At 43.8% G+C, this 15,848-nt stretch overlaps 1 protein-coding gene and 1 non-coding gene across 4 annotated transcripts in view; one reads left to right on the top strand and one right to left on the bottom strand.

Annotated features, from left to right (window-relative positions):
* Positions 1–15,848, bottom strand: part of METAP2 (methionyl aminopeptidase 2) — a 110,173-nt gene that overhangs the window by 61,408 nt on the left and 32,917 nt on the right. The gene's annotated exons all lie outside the window — the stretch shown is intronic.
* LOC129461294 (U6 spliceosomal RNA) lies at positions 6,485–6,589 on the top strand. Its single transcript, XR_008650452.1, has one exon. It is a non-coding gene; the product is annotated as a U6 spliceosomal RNA (small nuclear RNA).

The raw sequence follows: 15,848 nt of genomic DNA, 5'->3' as shown, positions 1-15,848 counted from the left end.
GACCCCACCACTAGTGAATTTCTTCTCATCCCCTCTTTCGTTTACTCTCTCGAATGGTTCCTAGTAGATACAAAACGGTTTTTTCTCCAATGGGAAAATAGAACACAGGGAGCCACTCAGTTTGTTCCCAACACCTCTTTCCAGCTGCTCACCAGAGCTACCTTGGCAAGTACTCTAGGAGTATGGGAAAATGAAAACAATAAACTCACACACCTTTTTAACATACACAGCCAGTTCTGTCTACCCAGCCAAGGCATATTTTTCTTATGTGGAACTTCAACCTATATCTGCCTCCCCACCAACTGGAAGGCACCTGCACCTTAGTCTTCCTAAGTCCCAACATTGACATTGCCCCAGGAAATCAGACCCTATCAGTGCCCCTCAAAGCTCTAGTCCGTCAGCACAGGGCCATACAACTAATACCCCTACTTATAGGGTTAGGAATGGCCACAGCTACAGGAACTGGAATAGCCAGTTTATCTACTTCATTATCCTACTGCCACACACTCTCAAAGGATTTCTCAGTTGGCAAGAAATAACAAAATCTATCATTACTCTACAATCCCAAATAGACTCTTTGGCAGCAGTGACTTTCCAAAACCGCCGAGGCCTAGACCTCCTCACTACTGAGAAATGAGGACTTTGCACCTTCTTAGGGGAAGAGTGTTGTTTTTACACTAATCAGTCAGGCATAGTATGAGACGCCGCCTGGTGTTTATAGGAAAAGGCTTCTGAAATCAGACAATGCCTTTCAAACTCTTATACCAACCTCTGGGGTTGGGTGACATGGCCTCTCCCCTTTTTAGGTCCCGTGACAGCCATCTTGCTATTACTCACCTTCGGGTCCTGTATTTTTAACCTCTTTGTCAAATTTGTTTCCTCCACGATTGAGGCCATCAAACTACAGATGGTCTGACAAATGGAACCCCAAATGAGCTCAACTCACAACTTCTACTGAGGACCCCTGTACTGACCCACTGGCTCTTTGGCCTAGAGAGTTCCCCTCTGGAGGACACTACAACTGCAGGGCCCCTTCTTTGCCCCTATCCAGCAGAAAGTAGCTAGAGCGGTCATTGCCCATATCCCAACAGCAGTTGGGGTGTCCTGTTTAGAGGGGGCATTGAGAGGTGAGGCCAGCTGGACTTCCTGGGTCGAGTGGGGACTTGGGGAACTTTCCTGTCTTTTTTTTCTTTTCTTTTTTTTTTTTTTTTGAGACGGAGTCTCACTGTCGCCCAGGCTGGAGTGCAGTGGTGCGAACTTGGCTCACTGCAACCTCCACCTCCTGGGTTCAAGCCATTCTCCTGCCTCAGGCTCTGGAGTAGCTGGGATTACAGGCACCCTTCACCACGCCCAGCTAATTTTTGTACTTTTAGTTAGAGATGGGGTTTCACTATATTGGCCAGGCTGTTCTCGAACTCCTGACCTCAGGTAATCCACCCACCTTGGCCTCCCAAAGTGTTGGGATTACAGGTGTGAGCCACCGTGCCCGGCCATGAACTTTCCTGTCTTACAAGAGGTTTGTAAAACGCACCAATCAGGAACTTCCCTGTCTTACAAGAGGTTTGTAAAATGCACCAATCAGCACTCTGTAAAACGCACAAATCAGCTCTCTGTAAAATGCACCAATCAGCAGGATTCTAAAAGTAGCCAATCGTGGGGAAGACTGAAAAAAGGGCACTCTGATAGGACAGAAATGGAACATGGGAGGGGACAAATAAGGGACTAAAAGCTGGCCACCCCAGCCAGCAGCAGCAACCTGCTCGGGTCCCCTTCCACACTGTGGAAGCTTTGTCCTTTTGCTCTTCACAATAAATCTTGCTACCACTCACTCTTTGGGTCTGTGCCATGTTTAAGAGCTGTAACACTCACTGCAAAGGTCCGCAGCTTCATTCTTGAAGTCAGCGAGACCACGAACCCACTGGCAGGAACCAACTCTGGACACACTGGGAGCAACAAGAAAGTTATGTGTGCTCAGTTCAAGTTTCTCTCTCTCTCTTTTTGTAGAGATTGGGGTCTCACTATGTTGTCCAGGATGGTGTTGAACTCCTCACCTCAAGCAATCCTCCCATCTTGGCCTCCCAAAGAGTTGGAATTACAAGCATGAGCCACGGCACTCAGCCTTCAAGTTTCTTTTTTTTTCTGAGATGGAGTCCTATTGGGATTCAATCAGGCTAGTGGGAAAAATATTAGTTATGATAGCCACAAAATCCTTTTGGAAGGCCTGAGGGTTTTCGTATGACTTTGGTAATAGACCGGGCTGAAGGCAGCCTGGTCCCATTACCTTTAGTTAAATAAATTAGAGTAGTCAACAATGGGATGTGGGGAAGTTATCTAGTTAACTTGTTTACTCATGTGGTCTTAAGCCTTTGATGTATGCTTTTTACTCGGGAAGTCCCCAATGTCAATTACCCTCTAATGGTGTTGACTCAGGTTTTGTTAACTAACCTTAATGAATTAATGCAAGCCTGCCGAGCTGAGGCCGGCCGCAGTGACAAACCTCTCTTGGTGTGCAGGCGGATCGGACACTCAACAGAACTGGCAACACAGAATATCTGTGTGTCAGTGTACATGTTATTCATCCATGGTTTGGGTCAGGGTCTGCGGGCAGACCCCCGCAGCTAATGCCCTCTTGTGAGGAGCAATACCTCAGAGTCTCGCTTTGTCACCCAGGCTGGAGTGCAGTGGTGGGATCTTAGCTCACTACAAGCTCTGCCTCCTGGTTCAAGCAATTCTCCTGCCTCAAGCTCCTGAGTACCTGGGATTACAGGCGTCTGCCACCATGCCTGGCTAATTTTTGTATTTTCAGTAGAGACAGGGTTTCACTATGTTGGTCAGGCTGGTCTCGAACTCCTGACCTCAACTGACCCACCCACCTTGGCCTTCCAAAGTGCTTGGATTACAGGTGTGAGCTACTGCACCCCATCAATTTTCTCTTGATCCAGAAATTCCAAGCTTACACTTTTGGTGACGGAGGATCACTAAGACAAAAGGCATGAGAGGAATCAACTGGTCTTGAGGTTCTGCATGGAACTCTGGTATAAGGCTGTTTTGGGGTCAGAACCAACAGATCTCTGATATTCTTTGGTCTGAAAACTGGCAGCAGCTGGTGATCCAGAGGTAGGTAGTTTTTAAGGTGCTCAGATGTTTTCGAGGAGCTGATCTTTGGCAGTTCATATCTCTAGATGGGTATGGGTGGAAGCTGGAACTGGCTGAGATTCTTCAGTACTCCTTTAAAACAATTATGATAATTCGCATATAAGATTCACCATTTTAAAGTTTACAATTCTGTGGTTTCAGTATATTACAGGTCATACAACCATCACTACAACCTAATTACACAACATTTTCATCAACCCAAAAAGAAACCCTTTACTGATTAGCATTCTCCATTTCTCTCTCCCTCAATCCCTGGAAACCACTTATTTACTTTCTGTCTCAATGGATTTGCCTATTCTGTATATTTCATATAAATGGAGCCATGCAATTTGTGGCTTTATGTCTGCTTCCTTTCACTTAGCATAATGTTTTCAAAGTTCATCTACGTTGTAGCATATATAAATACTTCTTTCTGTTTTGAGGCTGAATATATTCTGTTGTGGCCAGGCATGGTGGCTCACGCCTGTAATCCCAGCACCTCGGGAGGCCAAGGCAGGCAGATTGCTTGAGCTCAGGAGTTCAAGACCAGCATGGGCGACATGGTGAGACCCTGTCTCTACAAAAAAAACACAAAAATTACCTGAGCATCGTGGCACATGCCTATAGTTCCAGCTACTTGGAGGGCTGAGTTGGGAGGATCACTTGATCCTCCTGGGAAGTCGAGGCTGCAGTGAGCCGAGATCGTGCCACCAAGCTACAGCCTGGGGGACAGAGCGAGACCATATCCCAAAAAGAATTAAAAATATATATATTCAATTGTACGGATATGCCACATTTTGCTTATCCACTCATCAATTGGTGGACATTTGGGTTGTTTCTACTTTTTGACTGTTATGAATGATACTCCTGTGAACATTCCTGTGCAACTTTTGTTGTGGACATCTTTTCATTTCTCTTGAGTATCTATGTAAGAGTACCATTGCTAGGTATCTTCATCTGTTTGGGCTGCTGTTAACAAAATGCCTTAGACTGGGTAATATATAAAGAACAGAAATTCATTTTCTCATAGTTCTGGAAACTGGGAAGTCCAAGGTCAATTCACCAGCAGATCCAATGTTTGATGAGGGCTGGGCACAGTGGCTCACACCTGTAATCCCAGCACTTTGGAAGGCCGAGGCGGGAGTTTGAGACCAGGCTGGCCAACACGGTGAAACTCCATCTCTACTAAAAATACAAAAATTAGCCAGGAGTGGTGGTACATGACTGTAATCTCAGCTACTCGGGAGGCTGAGGCAAGAGAATAGCTTGAACCCGGGAAGCAGATGTTGCAGTGAGCTGAGATTGTGCCACTGCACTCCAGCCTGGGTGACAGAGTGAGACTCCATCTCAAAAAAAAAAAAAAAAGTTTGATGAGGGCTTACTCTGCTTCAAACGTGACACCTCTTGCTGTGTCCTCACATGGGAGAAAAGGCAAGGGGATCCCCCAAGCCTCTTTTATAAGGCACTGATCCCCCTCATGATGGCTCTGCCCTAATGATTTAACCACCTCCTTAAGGCTCCAATCATACTATGACATTGGCAGTTAAGTTTCAATATATGAATTTTGAAGGAACACATTCAGACTACAGCACAGTTGATAAACTGCCAGACTGTTTTCAAAAGGAACTGCACGATATTACATTTCCACCAGCAGTGTATGAGGCTTCTAATTTCTCCATATCTTCAACATTGTTTCTTGTCTTTTTCATTGTAACTATCCTACTGGGTATGAAGTGGTATCTCACTGTGGTTTTGATTTGCATTTATCTGGTGACTCATGCCATTGAGCATCTCTTCATGTGTTAGTGACCATTTGTATATATATATATATATATATATTTTTTTTTTTTGGAGACAGTTTCACTCTTTTACCCAGGCTGGAGTGAAGTGATGCAACCTCAGTTCACTGCAACCTCCGCCCTCCAGATTCAAGCAATTCTCCTGCCTCAGCCTCATGAGGAGATGGGATTACAGGCACCCACCAACATGACTGGCTGATTTTTGTACTTCTAGTAGAGATGGGGTTTTGCCCTGTTGACCAGGCTGGTCTTGAACTCCTGACCTCAGGTGATCTGGTCCACCCGCCTCGGCCTTTCAAAGTGCTAGGATTACAGGCGTGATCCACCGTGCCTGGCCCATTTGTATATATTCTTGGTAGAAGTGTCTATCCAAATCATTTGCCCATTTTTACATTTTACATTGGCTTGTCTTGAACTCCTGGGCTCAAGTGATGCTCCTACCTCATCCTCCCAAAGTGCTGGGATTAGAGACATGCACCATGGGGTCAACTCTTTTTTAAAAACTCAAACATTAAAAATGAGCACTAGTAGCAAAGGCTCCCTCCCCGGAATGGTGCACTCCCAGTCTTCCACGGCTCTCTGATTCTGGCAGGTTTCACTTCCTTCCCTGCCCACCTTAAAGTTGACCTCACTGGCAAGGAGCTCCACTTCCATCCACATTATCTTAGTACCCATCAGTTTGCATTTATACTCTGTTGATTTTTTTTTTCATATCTCCTGAAGCGGTCTCTGGCCACAACCGGCTGCCTGGACTATCCAAATTTCTCCTGCTATACCAATCATTATTTTCCTTTTGTGCTCTGGTTACGAAGTGGCATAGGTTTTCCGTGGTCTGCCCTAACGCTATTTTTCCTATAAGTCCTATTAATTTCAGTGCACACAATTTTGCAGGATGTGACGTTTTTCATGAATGCATACAGCATATTATACCATAAATGCCTAAATTTACATTTTAATCAGGGATTTTGGAGATATGGGATTCATGCAAAGTGGAATCTTCAGTTACAGTGGCAAGACAATGAGATAGGGGACTTTATTTATTTATTTATTTGAGACAGTCTGGTTCTGTCACCCAGAGTGTAGTGCAGTGGTGCTATCTTGGCTCACTGCAACCTCCACCTCCCAGGCTCAAGCCATCCTCCCATCTCAGCATCCTGAGTAGCTGAGACTACAGACATGTGCCACCATACCTGTCTAATTTTTGTATTTTTTTTTGTAGAGATGGGGTTTCACCATGTTGCTCAGGCTGGTTTTGAACTCCTGAACTCAAGTGATTTGCCCCGCTTGGCCTTCCAAAATGTTGGGATTACAGGTGTGAGCCACAGAGCCTGGCTGAGAAATTTATTTTATTTATTTTTCCCTCTCTAGAGATAGAAAAATTTAGATAAACAGAAGCTTTAGGTGTCCCTTAAATTTCATTTTAAAGCTCTTCCCAGGCCAGGCATGGTGGCTCATGCCTGTAATCACAGCATTTTGGGAGGCCAAGGCAGGAGGATAGCTTCAGGCCAAGATTTTGAGACCAGCCTGGGGAACAAATAGAGATTCTGTCTGTACAATGAGCACATATACTAAAATTGGAATGATACAGAGAAGATTAATTAGCATGGGCCCTGCACAAGGATGACACACAAATTCATGAAGCGTTCCATTAAAAAATAAATAAATAAATAAAAGAAAAAAATAAAGGTGTTCTCCTACTCCTCTTTAAGGAAAGGTTAGTTTAGTCTGAGCCTTAAAATTTTTTTCTTTTTTTAAACTTTTTTGGTATATTCACAGGAAATTATTATTAATAATCAAATAATTATTTTTGGTTTGTTTCATTTTTTGTTTTTGTTTTCGTTTTTGCTTTTTTGAGACAGATTCTTGCTCTGTGGCCCAGACTGGAGTGCAGTGGTGCGATCTCGGCTCACCACAGCCTCCACCTCCCAGATTCAAGCGTTTTTCATACCTCAGCTTCCCGAATAGCTTACAGGCACACACCACCATACCTGGTTAATTTTTTGTATTTTTAGTAGAGATGGGGTTTCGCCATGTTGTCCAGGCTGGTCTCGAGCTCCTGAGCTCAGGCAATCTGCCCACCTCAGCCTCCCAAAGTGCTGGGATTACAGGCGTGAGCCACCACACCCGGCCAATAATCACGATAGTTAATAAGCCTCAGTCCACCATGTGTCCCAGTCCTCATGTTGTTGCTGGTGCCCTGTCCTCCACTGTGTGGTCACTGCAAATCCCTGAGGCCATTTAGCTCTGGTTTAGCCAGCCCCAGAGTTCCTCTCCAATCACGGTCATGTGCTTTTCACAACCTGCTTAGTAAAATGTGTCCCTTTTTATTGTCTTTTTCATTATAACTATGCTAGTGCCTATGAAGTGCTTAGTAAAATGTGTCCCTTTGGTTAGGACTTTGCAAACTGGAGTGTACTCAGAATCCCACGGAGGGCTTGCCCACACATAGATTCCAGGTGCCACCTGCAGAGATTCTAACATTAGGTCTGGGTAAGGCCTGAGGATTTGCATCTCTAACAAGGTCCCAGGTGATGCTGATTTTGCTGGTCCAGGGACCACATTTTGAGTGTCACTGCTTTAATGACCCTGCCATCATCAGTGCCACCCATCCTCACAGACAAAGTTCCTCTTTTAACAAAACTTTTTTTTGTTTTGTTTTGGCCATTGCGCAGTGTTCTCAACCAGGGGCGATTTTGACCCCCAGGGAACCATTGGCAATGTCAGGAGACATTTTTTATTGTCACAACTGGGTGAGAGATTATGTTATGGCATCTGACGAGGTAAAAGCTAAGGTTGCTGCTAAACATTCTACAATGCACAAAGCAGCTCTTTGCCACAGAGAATTATCTGGTCCAAATGGCAGTAGTGCTGAGGGTGAGAAAGTCTCTATTAATACCCCATTATTGCTTTGTTTGCCAATAGCTTTCAGTTCTGATTGTATCTATGTCAAATCAATAGCGTATGAAATAAAGATGGAGATAAAGGAACAGTTGCGTCCCTCTCCCCCCAATGTTTTTATGCTTCCATGAAAATAAAACATCTGGCTGGACATGGTGGCTCATGCCTGTAATCCCAGTGTTTGGGAGGCTGAGGTGGGAGGATTGTCTGAGGCCAGGAATTTGAGATCAGCCTGGGCAACATAGTGAGACCTCATTTTTTTTGAGACAGGGTCTCACTCTGTCACCCAGGCTGGAGTGCAGTGGCACAATCACAGCTCACTGAAGCCTCGACAACCTCCCAGGCTCAATTGATCCTCCGCCTCAGCCTCTTGAGTAGCTGGGAATACAGGTGTGTGCCACCACGCCCGGCTAATTTTTGTATTTTTTGTGGAGACAGGGTCTCACTGTGTTGCCCAGGCTGGTCTTGAACTCCTGGTATCAAGCAATCAGCCTGCCTTAGCCTCCCAAAATGCTGAGATTATAGGCATGAGCCTTGGCACCTGCTGAGACCTCATCTCTATTTAAAAAAAAAAAATGAAAAGAGTTAAACTTTAAAACCATAAAGTACTTTGAAATATCATCTATGAACGTGATCATTTGTCTTCAGATTCTTAATTGCTCTGTCTCAGGTCTCATGGCAGAATGAAGGAATTTACCAAAGCCAAGCCCTTGGACACTGGGCCCATCTATTTCTTTGATTAGGTAATAATACTGCTCCTTCTCATCAAATTATAATTTACTTTTTAAAAATCAATTCACTTTTGACAGTGTTTCCCCCTACATTTTACTCAGAACATTTTGTTTTATTTTAGTTGAAACCTGAATGGAAAGATGGGAAAAGATAACCTGTGAAGAAAGTTATCCCACCCAAAATGCACCTCAAGAGCTAAGTACAGGTAAAACATTTGGAATTACTCTTTAATTGTTGGTGTTACTTTACATCTTTAGAGGCTCATAAGATGCTCAAGACCAATAGTTTCCCATTCCCTCATCCACTGAAAAACTATACCAAGGAGTTGCCATTTCAGATTTGACCGTGCAGTCATTCAGAGAGCTTTATTTAAGTCAGGCCAGTGGTTAATTTAAACATAATTGTTCATATTAACCAGTCATTCTGGTTTCCCAGCTATTTTGCAATAAATCCAGCTCTGCTCGTGCCTTACGGAGTTTGCACTAATGTTCCTTCTGCTTTCTCCACAACTTTCTCCCTATTCCCTTTAACTCTTTTCTTAAATATTACTGTTGCAGTAAGACTCTATTTTAGATTTCTTTTTTTCTGAGACAGAGTCTTGTTCTGTCACCCGGGCTAGAGTGCAGTGGTGCAGTCTCAGCTCACTGTAGCCTCCACCTCCTGGGTTCAAGGAATTCTCCTGCCTCAGCCTCCCGAGTAGCTGGGACTACAGGTGCACACCACCATGTCTGGCTAATTTTTGTATTTTTAGTAGAGACGAGGTTTCACCATGTTGGCCAGGCTGGTCTCGAACTCCTGACCTCAAGTGAGCCACCCACCTCAGCCTCCCAAAGTGCTGGAATTACAGGCGTGAGCCACTGCACCCAGCCTCTAGATTTCCGTCCTGCTCCATCGTGGCACTCCCATCTCTCTTCCCAATTTAATTTTTCTATTGCACTAAATTCTATATAATTTAGAATTTCTAGTATTCTAAATTATATACCTACTTATTTGTTTACCCTCTCTACTTTTGTGAGAGTATAAGTTCCACAAGGGCAGGATATATATATATTTTTAATGTACTTGTTCACTTCTCTATCCCTAGTCCCCAAAAACAGTACTTGGCATATAGAATGCGCTTAATAAAGATTCTTTATTAAACACCATAGAATTGTGTCAAGCCCACAAAAATGAATGAAATAATGAGTCATTCCACATTTTTTTAACCCTCTAGTTACTATTAGGTTGGTGCAAAAGTAATTGCGGTTTCAGACCCTGAATTTTAAAACATTATAACTAGGCTCACACACATCTTTATTAATCAAAATGGGAACCATTACAATGAACACATTTTTGCCAATAAGAAATAAGTTTGTTTAATCTTGTAGCGTAAATACCTGTGCTTTTGGATTTGATGAACTCTTGGAAAGCATTTTCTGCATCCTGCTGGTTGTGAAAGCATTTTACCTGCAAAAAGTTCTCAAGATGCTTGAAGTAGTCTGTTGGCTAGAGGTCAGGTGAATATGGCGGATGAGGCAAAACTTCGTAGCCCAATTCTTTCAACTTTTGAAGCATTCGTTGTGCAACATGCAGTCAGGTGCTGTCGTGAAGAAGAATTGGGCCCTTTCAGTTGACGAGTGCCCGCTGCAGGCACTGCAGTTTTCTGTGCATCGCATCAATTTGCTGAGAATACTTCTCGGATGTAACGATTTCGCCAGGATTCAGAAAGCTGTAGTGGATCAGACCGGCAGCAGACCACCAAACAGTGACCATGACCTTTTCTCGATGCAAATTTGGCTTTGGGAAGTGCTTTGGAGCTTCTTTGTGGTCCAACCACCGCCCTGGTCATCGCTGGTTGCTGTATACAATCCACTTTTCATCGCACATCTCAATCCGATCTAGAAATGGTTTGTCGTTGTTGTGTAGAATAAGAGAACGCGATACTTCAAAACGATGATTTTTAAATTCTCACTCAGCTCGTGAGACACCTAGTTATCAAGCTTTTTCACCTTTCCAACCTGCTTCAAAAGCTGAACAACCATAGAATCGTAGACACTGAGTTCTTTGGCAATTCCTCGTGTACTTGCGAGAGGACCAGCTTCAACGATTGTTCTCAGTTAGTTGTTGTCAGCTTCCAATGGCTGGCCACTACCCTCCTCATCCTTAAGCCTCTCTTCTCCTTTGCAAAACTTCTTGAACCCTCGCTGCACTATATATTCATTAGCGTTCCTGGGCTAAATGCATTGTTGATATTTCAAGTTGTCTCTGCTACTTTATGACCCACTTTGAACTTGAATATGAAAATCATTCAAATTTGCTTTTTGTGTAACTTCATTTCCATAGTCTAAAATAAACATAAAATAAATGGCAAGTAATAAGTCCTTAGCAAAAACAAAAACAAAAAGCAAGAAATACCCATTAAAATGATGTATAACATAACCACATTTATTTAAGAATGTATTCCAGTGTCAAGTGGTAATTTCCAACTGCCAACACTACAATTACTTTTGCACTCACTCATACAATTTATTTTTCTTTTTGTTTTGTTTTTTTTTTTTGAGACAAGTCTTGCTCTGTCACCCAGGCTGGAGTGCAGTGGCCTGATCTCAGCTCATTGCAAGCTCCATCTCCCGGGTTCACGCCATTCTCCTGCCTCAGCCTCCCAAGCAGCTGGGACTACAGGCGCCCGCCACCACTCCCGGCTAGTTTTTTTGTATTTTTAGCAGAGACGGAGTTTCACCGTGTTAGGCAGGATGGTCTCGAACTCCTGACCTTGTGATCCTCCCGCCTCGGCCTCCCAAAGTGTTGGGATTACAGGTGTGAGCCACCTCGCCCAGCCCACTCATAGAATTTCTTTGCTTGTGAAGGGAAAATTAAAATACTCAAACCTGTCTTAGAACATATATCACACAAGTATATTAGATTAAATGTTGTCAATTGTATCAGTGAATTATCCAACAGAGGCGATTTTGCCCCACAAGGGACATTTGGCAATGCCTGCAGACATTTTTGGTAGTCACAACTGCTGGTTGCTACTGTCATCATAGGTAGAGACCAGGGATGCTGCTACACATACTACAATGCACAAGATAGCACCCCACAATTGTGTGGTCCAAAATGTCAATAGTGCTAGGGTTGACAAACCCTGCTGTACACTAATCTGTATTTGGGTGTTTTGGAACCTGCTATACCTTTCCTCAACATCACTGCAAGGATGGGCGTGGTGGCTTGTACCTATGGTCCCAGTGCTTTGGGAAGCTGAGGCAGGAGGATGGCTTGAGACCAGCCTGAGTAACATAGCAAGACCCCATCACTATTAAAAAAATTAAAAATGAAAACCATTGCAATTTGCTTCTGTTTTTATGTTTTTATTTGCATTTTTTTTTTTTGAGATGCAGTCTCCCTCTTTCGCCCAGCCTGGACTGAGCTGGCGCGATCTCGGCTCACTGCAACCTCTCTCCCCTGGGTTCAAGTGATTCTCCTGCCTCAACCTCCTGAGTAGCTGGGATTACAGGCACCCACCACCATGCTGGGCTAATTTTTATATTTTTAGTAAAGACAGGGTTTCGCCGTGTTGGCCAGGCTGGTCTCTAACTCCTGACCTCAGGTGATCCACCCGCCTTGGCCTCTCAAAGTGCGAGGATTATAGGCATGAGCCACTGCACCCAGCCTGCTTCTGTTTTTAAAAGTCCACTATCTCCTTTACCACTTTATTTTTCATGATTTTTTTTTTTTTTTTTTTTTTTTTTTTGGAGATCGAGTCACACTCTGTCATCCAGACTGGAGTGCAATGGCACGATCTCAGCTCACTACAACCTCCACCTCCTGGGTTCAAGCGATTCTCCTGCCTCAGCCTCCCGAGTAACTGGGATTACAGGTGCTTGCCACAACATCTTGCTAATTTTTGTATTTTTAGTAGAGACAGGGTATTGCCATGTTGACCTGGCTGGTCTTGAACTCCTGACCTCAAGTGATCTGCCTGACTCAGCCTCCCAAAGTGCTGGGATTACAGGCATGAGCCGCCATGCCCAGCCCCCAATTTCTTTTTAAAAAACAATTCAGCATAACTCGATCATTTTGTGTTTACATTGCTTGGCTTATCATTGGCCCTCAATCAATAGGGTTTGCTTATCATATGAGCAGTATGCAGGTATGTGTATCCTAGAGCTCCACGGGCGTGCAGGCTGCCACGTTTTTCATTCGATGCCCTCCTTAGGTCTTGAGTGTTGCTTCTGCCCACTCTGCTTGGAGACACCCCATTTCTTGCACTGATTGTCCTGCCGTTGCCATTGCACCGAGAATAAAATCCACACTTCTTACCTTGACCTGCAAGCCCTTCTGAGATTTCCTCTCCGTGCCTGCCTTCTGACTTCCTCGCAGGCAGTTTTCCCTTCCACTCCCTGCTCCCCAACTGTTCTGGCCTCTCTATTTTTTGTTTTGTTTTGTTTTGCTTTTTGACCAACCAAGCTCATTGCTGCCTCAGATTCTTCTTCTTCTCCTTGTCCTTGTCCTTCTCCTTCTCCTCTTCCTCCTCTTCCTTCTTTTTTTTTTTACAATAGAGACAGGCTCTCACTATGTTGCCCAAGTTGGTCTTGAACTCCTGGGCTCAAGTGATCCTCCTGCCTCAGCCTCCCAAAGTGCTGGGATTATAGGTGTGAGCCACCGTGCCCAGCCTGCTTCACATTCTTTACATTTGCTATGCACTCTGCTTTGGATGTTTTCCACTATTCTATGGTTGGCTCCTCGTCCTCATCGTCATTTGGGTCTCAGCTCAAATGTGGCCTCCTCAGAGAGGGTGTCCCTGACTCCCAGTCCAAAGAAGCCAGACATTCATACCGCCATCACTGTTACAGTGGCCTGTTTTATTTTCATCATTGCAGTTATCACTATCTGTGATTTTTATTTTCCTTTGTTTTCTTCTCCCTCTCTCTCCCTCCATGCTTTTCTTCCTGCCTTTCCCTAACTGGTCCATGTAGGCAGAGATCTGCCCTCTTCACTCTGTCTCCACAAAAGCTAGAACTGTGCCTGATGAATATTTGTGGAATGAATGAATCATTCCTCTATATGTGCTAAGCCTGGAGAAGTGAGGCTACTCTAAGACTGGGCCAGTCTTCATTCTTCTTCAAGTCCTTCATTGGTGATTATCTGTTGTTAAGATTGTTAAGTCTGGTTTTGAACTGGACAGTCCATTATTTGAGCACCCTATCTGAAAAATTAGCCAGCATATAAACATTTTTAAAAGTGCACATTAAATTTCTTAACCTTAAAACCCTCTGAAGGAGGTATACTTATCGGCCCCATTTTACATATGATAGAAGTAAGGCAATTAGCCAGACACAGTGGCTCATGCCTGTAATTCTAGCACTTTGGTAAGCCAAAGAGGAAGGATTGCTTGAGCCCAGGAGTTCAAGACCAGCCTGGGCAACATAGTGAGACCTTGTCTCTACCAAAAATAAGAATTAAAAATAAAAATAATTAGCCAGGCATGATGGTGCCTGCCTGTGGTCCCAGCTATTTGGGATGATCATTTGAGCCCAGGAGGTCAAGGCTGGGTTGCAGTGATCTGAGATCACACTACTGCACTCCAGCCTGGGTGACAGTGAGACCGTGTCTCCAAAAACAAACAACAACAAAAAGAAAACAAGACAGAGGCAATTTATAAATAGTATCTGTTACTATTACTATTGTAAAAAGCACAGCCTTTATCATTGTATCTGAGTAATAGTTATACATGCATATTTTCAGAATGTTACAAAGAATATACCATAAAATGGAGATAACACAATAAATGCCACATGGCATTAGCATTAGGGTTTGGTGAAATGATATTCATGAGGGCAACTTTCAAACCTATAAAGAGATATACAGGCCGGGTGCAGTGGCTCATGCCTGTAATCCCGGCACTTTGGGAGGCCGAGGTGGGTGGATCACATGTGGCCAGGAGTCTGAGACGAGCCTGGCCAACACGGTGAAACCTCGTCTCTACTAAAAATACAAAAATTAGCCTGTAATCCTAGCTACTGGTGTGGCTGAGGCACGAGAATCACTTGAACCCAGGAGGCAGAGGTTGCAATGAGCCATGATCATGCCACTGCACACCAGCCTGCACAACAGACCTAGGCCCAATCTCAGAAAAAAAAAAAAAGACAGCAAGAATTTTTCATCTCTATAAATTTTTCATCTCTATAAAAAATTTTAAAACTTAGCCAGGTGTGGTGGCATGCACCTGTAGTCCCAACTAGTCTGGAGGCTGAGATGGAAGGATCACTTGAGCCCCGGAGTTTGAGGTTACAGTGAGCTATGATTGCACCACTGCACTCCAGCCTGGGCAGCAGAGCGAGACCCTTTTGTCTCTAAAAATAATAATAATAAATAAGTACAAATAAATAAATAAATATTTCTTAAATGGGCTTTCTGTCTTTTAAATGTCAACATGAATGTATAACCAATGCCCAATTGTCAAAGATTTGAGATTTACATTTAGAATTCCTTTTTTTTATTTTAGAGATGGGGTCTTGCTATGTTCCCCAGTCTAAACTCAAACTCTGGGGCTCAAGCAATCCTCCTACCTCAGCCTCCTGAATAGCTGGGACGACAGGCACATGCCACTGCACCCAGCTGTCATTTGGACTTCTTATGCTAACTCAAATACTTCTTGTTCTTTAAAAATTTTCTCTTTTATTTCACATTAAACACTTAGTTGGAAAACCAGTGTTATTTTTCAAAATATGCTAATGGAACCATCATTTAGAAGAAAAAGACAAGTAGCTCTTTAGTGGTGGGCACCATTTTATAAAAATTTTATTCAGGTGAAACTCCATCAAATGTCGATATGTTTCACCACATTGGCTTGTGAAAGAAAACACTGAAATAATGATGACGGGGGCAGCTGCCTTACTTAGAATTCTTTGAACAACTGGTTTGGAGAACATTTCAGAGGAGAGTTCATTTAAAGTTCTCTTGTTCATGCCTCGGGCAGTGCAGTGAAATCTGTTTTGGTTCCTTGTGCAATAGACATTTGTTGAATGAATGATGACAGTCGTCAGATTATGGATTTTAAGCTCCAGAAAAGAGAAGGACTGGCCGGGCGCCGTGGCACATGCCTGTAATCTCAGCACTTTGGGAGGCCGAGGCAGGCAGATCACTTGAAGTCAGGAGTTTGAGACCAGCCTGGCCAATATGGTGAAACCCCATCTCTACTAAAAATACAAAAATTAGCCGGGCGAGCTGGCACATGCCCGTGGTCCCAGCTACTCGGGAGGCTGAGGCCGGAGAATCGCTTGAGCCTGGGAGGTGGAGATTGCA

The sequence above is a fragment of the Symphalangus syndactylus genome, chromosome 13 (assembly GCF_028878055.3).
Source record: "Symphalangus syndactylus isolate Jambi chromosome 13, NHGRI_mSymSyn1-v2.1_pri, whole genome shotgun sequence".
NCBI lineage: Eukaryota > Metazoa > Chordata > Mammalia > Primates > Hylobatidae > Symphalangus > Symphalangus syndactylus.
Note: the sequence above shows the minus strand (reverse complement) of the source record. Positions and strands in the feature narration are given on the sequence as shown.